Source organism: Gekko japonicus, unplaced genomic scaffold (genome assembly GCF_001447785.1).
Source record: "Gekko japonicus isolate JY-2015 unplaced genomic scaffold, Gekko_japonicus_V1.1 scaffold845, whole genome shotgun sequence".
NCBI lineage: Eukaryota > Metazoa > Chordata > Lepidosauria > Squamata > Gekkonidae > Gekko > Gekko japonicus.
In genome coordinates this window covers 327,397-336,495 of record NW_015174298.1, presented here as the reverse complement: position 1 = coordinate 336,495, position 9,099 = coordinate 327,397, and the positions used below count along the sequence as shown (strand labels likewise).

The 9,099-nt window shown below is 41.1% G+C and overlaps 1 pseudogene; it reads left to right on the top strand.

Moving 5' to 3' along the window:
* LOC107121211 overlaps positions 1–8,880 on the top strand; it is an 82,945-nt pseudogene extending 74,065 nt beyond the window's left edge.
* Positions 8,881–9,099: the final 219 nt, after the last annotated feature.

Sequence of the window (9,099 nt, the reverse complement as noted above, 5' to 3'; positions counted from 1 at the left end):
CTTTGGTAGAGGGGGGGAAAGTATGTATGTCTCACTTCATTTTTTACACTACAATCTTCTCCACTAGAATTCCTACAACAAATGTCACATTTCAAACTTCACATCATCAGTATTATACCAGGATTTACGAAACTTAAATACTGTAGCAAAGCCTGGGTATCAGGCTAGTAAATATATATATTCACAGTAAATAAACTGCACTGTCAGCCTATTTCTTTTAACTCACCAAGCCACTGTCATTATGGTGCAAGAGAAGCCATTTATGAAGCTGAAATCTTCCACTCAGAGAGATGGAAAAGCACGACAGAAGCTGTTGCATAGTTGTCTGAGTTCAATAAGATTATAGACAAGATCATGGAAAGAACACTAACTTACACAAACAAGCATTTCTGTTGATGGCTCTACCTTGATGTAAATAGTTACCAAGAAAGGCACAATTACAGTGAAATTTTGGATTTATTTTACCCTGTCTATCTCCTCTTTGGAGACCTAAAGCAGTTAACATCGTTCTCCTCTTCTCTATTTTATTCTCACAAAACCCCTGTGAGGTAGGTTAGTCTGAGAGTGTGTGACTAAGCCCAAGGGCACTAAGCAAGCTTCCGTGGCAGAATAGGGATTCAAACCTGGCTCTTTCAGATTCTTGTCTGACACTCTACCCACACTGCTATACCACACTGGCTGTCATGAAGACATAATTCAGGAGAATACTTCAACTTTTGCCCTCATGAAGAAATAATTGTTAAATAATATCTACGAATCCTATGGATGGTAACTAAGATTTTTTTTCAGAAATGGTTCACTGGGGATGATGGGGGAGGATTTATTCTCCCACAAAATGATTTTTCTTGAAATATCTACATAAAGTTTGCATAACTATGTAACAGATTTATTGAGTCTTTCTTAGATATTTCTCTATGACTGTTTTGAAAGCAGCCTAACATTTCACAGTGGAAACACTGAATGAAATATTGGCTGTGCCCATGAACTACAAGTTTACATTAATAGCGGAAAAAGCTAGAACTCTCCCACTTGCAAGTTCTGTGGAAAGCAGCACAGGAACACAATGTTGAACTAAAGGCCAATGAACATGTTTGGAGGTTTGCCTTCTTTTAAATTGCACCTAAGGTCAGTTAACAGAGTAACAGGCCAGTTAATATTAGGAAGCTAGGCAACAACAGTGCAAAACAAATTGGATGCATAGATATTGACCTTTAAATAGCATATCTGATTTAAGTGGCTTTTGTGCCAAGTACTAATGTTGCTTAAGGGAGAAAAAGAAATATGGACCAAACTTTCAAAAATACTATATTATCTATATCTAGACAGACAGACAGGCAGACAGGCAGGCAGACAGACAATCTCTTCTGTTATTTCTCTAATTGTTCCCCCTTCACCTTAAAGTTAGCAAGAAATCACTTTTGTTTTTTTGAAAATATCTTCCAGAACTACTCCTTGGCTTATTAAACCCACTAAACACACACACAACAATTAACATTTGCTAGCCTGAGAGCAGTGTGCATCTTTTCTGCCAGTGCATAGAACCTGCCAAGGATTTTGAATCATTAAATTCATGAAACATAAATACACTTTGCTGTCTCTATTTCTCTCAGTCTATGAACACTTCAGGGAGTAGTAGTTGTCACCCCAGAAATCTGCCTTGGGTCCTAACAAATTGCATGCTAAAGCTGATTAGGATAATAATATGAGATTTGGCTTGGGGGAAGAAAGGGAAAGTCTCCAATTGGCTGAGTGCATACTAGTTGCCAAAGAAAAAATAGCATGGCTTCCATGATGCATTGTGATGACCAGACGGGAACATCTCTAGGGGTTATTTTGAGTTTTTGCTGCTACTCAGCTTCATTACTGCATTGGTTTTTCATGGACCTTATAGACAGTATTATTTGTCAGTTAGTGCTGTGCCAATTTCACCCCACTATCACTTTTTCTCAGCCCCCATTTGTGCAAGTGTTTTTGGATGGGTAGGTCCTAAAGGGTTTTGGAGAAAGTATGTACACTTTAATATATCTTCACAAGGTCCTGTCCACAGTCAGTAAATTTCATGCCCATTTCTATGTCCCTCTTTTTCTTTTCTTTTCTTTTTTGAGCAGACACTATTTTTCCTTTCTTGGAGCCACATTTTATTCAGCCTTCCTATACAAGCAGCTAGACTCCTGTAGCATCTCTCACCACTATGGATTATGTCTTATGTTGATGTATCACTGCAGCATCTACAAACCAAGGGGCATGGTGAAGATTGTTTACTTACATCACTGCTTCTTCCCATTGCTTCCCTTTTTTTCTGAGCCGCTCTGACACCACCCACCATTAAAAAAATACTTATGTCAATTGTAGCAGAAAACCAAAATGAGGGTTTTGGAGGGAGCCATCTTGTTTTACAGTAGAATGGTATGCTTAGCTATCAAAGTTCCCTTTTTATCTTTAATGTGCTGACTGCTAAGGGGCCACTCTCAACTGATCAAACAAAGAAGGATTAGTTATGAAGCAGGAGGGGGGAGGGCTTGTCCCCATGATTGTCTGTCTCTCTCACTCACATACAAAAATAGCTCCTGATTCTCTGGAGAACCAGGGACCCCCAGAGTAGGTAGAAAGAGGTGTGTATATGTGTAAAACAGGGCCCCAACTACTGCAACATTGAATTTCAACCCAAGAAACTGGGAGAGAGGATATTCTTATATCTGGAATTTCACTGGAAAAGTGGGCAGATGTGAACAAGATGCAATTTAACAAGGATAACTGCTGAGTTCTATATCTGGGTAACAAAAATGTGGAACATGCATACCGGATGGGGGATACACTTCTGGGTAGCAGTGTGTGTGAACAAGATCTTGGGGTACAGATGGACCAAAAGTTAAATATGAGCAGCTAATGTGATGCGGCAACAAAAAAGGCTAATGCGATCTTACAGTGTATCAACAGAGGCATAACATCCAAATCACAAGATGTGATAGTCCCTCTGTACACTGCGTTGGTCAGGCCACACCTGGAATATTGTGTGTAGTTCTGGAGGCCTCACTTCAAAAAAGAGGTGGACAGAATGGAGCGGGTACAGAGGAAAACAACGAGGATGATTAGGGGCCTGGAGACCAAAACCTATGAAGAAAGGTTGAGGGACTTGGGAATGTGTAGTCTGGAGAAGAGGAGGTTGAGGGGGGACATGATTGCTCTCTTTAACTCTTTGAAGAGCTGTCACTTAGAGGAGGGCAGGGAGCTGTTCCTGTTGGCAGCAGAGGATAGGACTTGCAAACATGGGTTTAAATTACAGGCGGGAAGGTACCAGCTGAATATTAGAAAAAAGTTTTTTACAGTAAGACCGATTTCACACAAGACCTGCGCCGTGGTCGCGCCTCCCTTTGCCCTGCTTCTATTGGTCAATTCCCCACTTAAAGCCGTGCGGTCGCATTTTGACCCGTGGCTTCGCCTGTTTTTCCCCACGGTTTTGTGATCGTGTGGCCACGGGTCAAAATGTGGCCACACTGCTTCGAGTGGGAAATTGACCAATAGAAGTGGGGCAAAGGAGGCACAACTGTGGCACAGCTGTTGTGTGAAATTGGTCTAAGAGTTGTTCAACAGTGGAATCAGCTACCCTAGTCCTTTTGGCTTAACAGAGGCTTGTAAACTAGAAAAAACGAACATAGATTATAGTTGAAGGTGGAATCTGCAAGATACTCTTTCTAAGGATCATAGCACAAAGTGTAATCCTTTATTAGCTGCTTTTTCACTCAAAATATGGTTTGGTTTCTGTAGCTTGATGCAAATGCCAGAAATTACACCCCTTTTAACAAATTTCTTCATTCTGCAAGCATTTAATTAGTTACCCATTTACCATTTAAATGTTTGCTGCACCGGGATCATTGCAAATAGCACAGCACGATGAAGTAAATATTTACTCCTCATTTTTAATTGCATTCAATTTAAAATTGAATACTTTTGCTCTTTTGTTTTGTTTCCTGTGCTTATCCTCATAACCCTGTTTTTTTAGCACTACTTCAGTTCTGCAGCTCCTCTGTGTTATTTCTTGCCTTCATAAAACATAGTTTTGTAAGGATAGTCATCCAGAAAGAAGTCAGTGTGCATCAATGCAAAGAAATGTCCATCATTCTAAGCTGCTTTTGTTTTGCTGTCACTTATTTTTCTGTTCGTTCAGAGCTAGTGAAAGGCAGTGGAGATAAATTAAAATGAATGACTGGTTTATTGAGTATTAGGAGATAATAGATATCAACCCAGTTTTTTATTTTATTTTATTTATGCATCATAGAGTAAGACACCACAGTTAAAAACTGATATTTTAAATACTCCCTTCTCTTAAGGAAAGCCATTTTATTCTTGATGGAGAAGAGCATGGTTTATTATGCACGGGTTTTTTTCCTTGCTTTCACTGTACATGTCTGTCAGGTTTTCTTTTTCATTCTGCATTGATCCCCCCTCCTTCAGCCCTCAGTTCACTTTCCGGTTGCTGTTTCCCCAGATTTTCTGAGAGTGGTTTTGTGCCAGTTCTTCCCTTGTTTTGCTTCCACATTGAAGGTAATTCAGAAGTGTACAGATTCCCATGGATTTTCCCCTGCCCCTTTGCTGCCCCTTGAAGGTCACTTCCCCACCCATATTGAGGTTGTTCTGCTCACTCTGTACCTTCTGCCATTCATTGGTGTGTCCCTCATTGTTTTACATTTTAAACCAGGTGGCAGGAGAAGGCAGTGCAGAGCTGTGCCTGTAGCTGCAGAATAAATACACCAGAGAAAAAAAGATTGGTGCATGTGGCAGGCACAGAATCCAAAATCAAGCTTAAAGGCTTGACTGCTCAAATTCTCTGCAGTAAGGTATTCGGGCATAATAGGCATATGTCAGGAAAGAACCCTCAATTGAAACAGCCTTTTTGGTAGACATGAAAGAGAGACAGAGGGTAGGTTAATCTCTTTTCTTCCCATGTGAAAGTCACAGGCAAACAGTGGACATATGTGGTCTAACTACATGTACTTTACTCTCTTAAAAACAAGTAGTGTATTTAGTTTATCCATGTTCCAGCTTCTTTCTTCATTAGTAATCCTTTTTCTTTCTTCTTGAAAGAGAAGGCGGAACAGCGCAGGAAAGCACGATCAACATTTGTGATCAAAATAATTCAACCTGCCCTATCTAGTGGGTTCAGCATTTATTACAGCAATTGTATGTAAATGTCAAAAGTAATGTATGTGTCAGACTTCTGGTGGAGACGTAATGACAGGCTGACATCTTCACAGGGAGTGAATACACAATGCAACTAATTACTAACAAGGAGGGACCTCCAGTCAGTAAAATCTCCCTGGGTTAAGGGAGATCAAGAAAGATAAACCACACATACCTCTTTAGATTGTTCCTTGGGTATTTTTTGCTGAAATGTATGCTTTGCAGACACCTCCCCCAGAGTGCTCTGAGGTCTTGGAAGTTCTGCTCCTGGCTGCATTTGAAACCTGATAAGAACTAAAGCCTGGCCACCTCTGCTTCTTAAGATTTATGGATTTTATAATCTACTGCCAAAGAGAGATTTTCTTGAAGACAAAAGGGAAAAAAAACCCTGCTGTGGTAATCTCTCTCAAGGGTCTATAAAAACTTGTAAAGAACTTTTTCGAACTTTTTGAACTGCAAAGAACTTTTTGAAATAATAACTTTGGCAAAAGGTGTTATTAAGAAATCAGGAAAGCTAAAGCGATGAGGGATTAATTACTTTCCACACTTTTAATATTAATTTTGGTGAAAGTACGTATGTGTGAAAGTTTTTTTGACTGAGGAGATAATCTGCTATGAGAATGTTCCTTCATTTTATTTAGAGGCTTATTTGCTATTGGATAAGACACTGAGATATTACGGGACTATTTGACCTTGGCTGCCAGTGTGATTTGAAAACATTCTGGAGCACCTGTTTTGGATTTGCCATGGTGAAAAGACACAAAACAGCTAAAAGTGAAACTATCTGATTTGAAATTGTGTTCTCTCTATTTTTATTTATTTTATTTTTTTTATTTATTTTGCGATTTTTATCCCGCCCTATCCAGTAGCTCAGGGCGGCTAACAACATCATAAATACTAAAACAATAAAAACGATTTTTATACAGTAAAATTGGTGCTAAAATCTATGCAGTCTATACAATTTACAAAATGCTCAGCGACTTGTTCTTGTGATCTTGATGGTAAACGCGTCCCAGCTTAAGCAACTGATCGACCTCATCGGGTCTCATAGGGTCTGCTGGATGGACGGTGCGGCGAGGTGGTATATGATGGTAGTGGTGGCGGCTCCTATCCAAAGGCCTGGTGGAAGAGCTCCGTCTTGCAGGCCCTGCGGAACTGCACTAGGTCCCGCAGGGCCCGGATCTCCTCCGGGAGCTCATTCCACCAGGAAGGAGCCGCCACCGAAAATGCCCTGGATCTTGTATGGGCCAACCTCGCTGCTCGGGGGGCTGGGACTACCAGCCGATGGAACATCCCCGATCTCTATTTCCTTGCATCTTGGGTTCTACTTCATAATAAATACCAGAAAGAATTGTGACAAGAAGGGTTTATTAGACCAGCCTGTCACATCAGGTATTATCCAGAAACTACTCAAACAAATAGGATGCAGAATAGAGAATAAAATAGAAAATCTGGGAAGCAATATAGATGCCTTGGAGAGAAATCGATTAGAGTTTTGAAATACCCAATCAAGAAACCAAAGTTGAGGTAAACAACCTTGAAGTAATAATAGGGCATCTCACAGAAGAAGATGCATGTCAACAAAGTTCCAGAACATGTGTGAGTCAAGATCATCCTACCAAGTCACCAGACCATGAAACAAGACCACAACACCAAGTCAAAAGACTTATATTGATGGGTGCCATAGATGACCATATAGGACAGAGCACTCTGGTTGCTAAGATGATCATGGCAAGACCCCTGGTGGGCCCTCAAAGGTGGGGAGAAAGAAGAATGGACTATAAAATCTTAAGATATTACAGGCAGGGCAGAGACCTCCAGGAAGACCTCTACTGAAAATCTTTCCTGATCCATTTTCACCTGAAAGGCCTAGCCAGCCATTTGGCTCCCATTGGATTTATATCTAAATTAATGAACAGACCTCCCTTGAAGAACTTACCTGATCAATCAGCACACATGAGTCTGGTCTACCACTGGATGAGTGTGTGTGTGAGTATGTGAAAACCACTAGATGATTATGGTGCATGCCTCTCGCTAGGGCATATTCTGTAATCAATAAAGTTGCAGGTGTATTTTTGAAATATACTAGTGTCCTGTCACTCTCCTGGTACCTCAACTTGAAATGAATCCCAAAGCAAATTGGTGGGTGAGTACAGCTTGATCACCTTTCCCTTCACTAGCAACCCTCATTATATTTTTTATCTAACAACTGCCAGCCAATCCCACCACCACTCAGTTGGGTAATGCAAAAAAAAACGGGGGCTCTGGCAATGGTCTAGCTTTCAGCCAAAACTCTGTGCTAGAGCATCACTGGCAATGCAATGACATCACTGCCAGGAAATTTCAAGGAATTTTACTTTTTAAAACATTCATTCATGTTCTTTATTCTATTATTTATTCAATTCTTTATTAATCTTCACCTATCAAATCTTCCAAACCAACTAGAAGGAACACCTTTTACAGGTAATTAAATGTGTCATTTGCAAAGGTCTATAGAAAGGCAGATGACAATTCCTGAAGGCAGACATAAAGCAGAGAACCAGTAGAATGAGTTTAGTGTAGTGATTAAGTGCACAGACTCTAATCTGGAAGAACTGGGTTTGATTCCCCACTCCTCCGCTTGCAGCTGCTGGCTGACCTTGGGCAAACCTGTTCTCTCAAGGACAGTTCTGGAAAGATCTCTCTCAGCCCCAACTACCTCACAGGGTATCTGTTGTGGGGAGGGGGAGATTGTAAACTGCTCAGAGACTCCTTCAGATAGTGAAGGATGGGGTATAAATCCAATTTCCTCCTCCTCCTCTTCCTACTCCTTCTAGAAACCCAGCTAGGCCAATGACACCCAGCTCTTCCTGTTAATGGGGGGCTGTCCAGATGCCGTTCCTGCAAATAAATTGTTGTTATGTAGTGTTTATTGGTAGCAATATATAGAAAAAAAATACTGTTTTCTCAGTATTTGTTTTCTAGACAAGATTGTGACTGTCCACATCTGTATTGTTTCTCCAACTCCCTACCTGTCTTGCCCTAACCTAGCCACAGTAATCCATGCAACGGTCACCTCCAGAATAGACTATTCTAATTCACTCTACATGGCCCTACCCTTACGCCTGACCCAGGAACTCGAAGTGATCCAGAATGTGGCTGTGTGCTAGTCCTTATCGGGACCCCTCAGATGTCACATATTCAACCTGTGCTGCACAAGCACAGATGAGGGAAAACTCTTTGTTGGTGGGCTCAGTTTTGACATCAATGAAAAGTCGTTGGAGCAGGTCTTCTCTAAATATGGACAGATATCTGAAGTTGTTGTTGTAAAAGACAGAAACCTAGAGACCTAGAGGTTATGGATTTGTCACTTTTTAGAACACTGATGATGCAAAAGATGTAATGATGGCCATGAATGGAAAGTCTGTTGATGGTCGCCAGATCAGAGTAGATCAAGCAGGCAAATAATTGGAGAACAGATCCTATGGTTTCAAAGGGGGATCGACTGGCGGCAAAGGCTTTTTCCAAGGTGGAAGAGGTCAGGGCCATGGCTTCTCCAGAGGTGCTGGTGGAGACAGAGACTATGGGAGCAGCAGATTTGAATCCAAAAGTGGAGGATACAGTGGGTACAGGGACTACTATGGTAGCAGCTGGAGTCATGGCAGCTATGGTGACAGGCCTTCCAGTCGGTTCTACAGAGACAGCTATGACAGTTATGGTTGAAGAGGAAAAGGATAATTGAGAGAACTGCTTGTGAGAAGACCAAGGAAAATGGATGGCCATGGCAGCGATGCAGAAGAGTCCAGAGGATTGTGTATTTTGGATTCACTGGTCAAGTGGGATAGTGCCAAGTTAATAAACATGGGGCTATAAAAAAACTGAGGCTCTTTAGCTTGGAGAAACAACGACTGAGGGGTGACATGATAGAGATTTACAAGATTA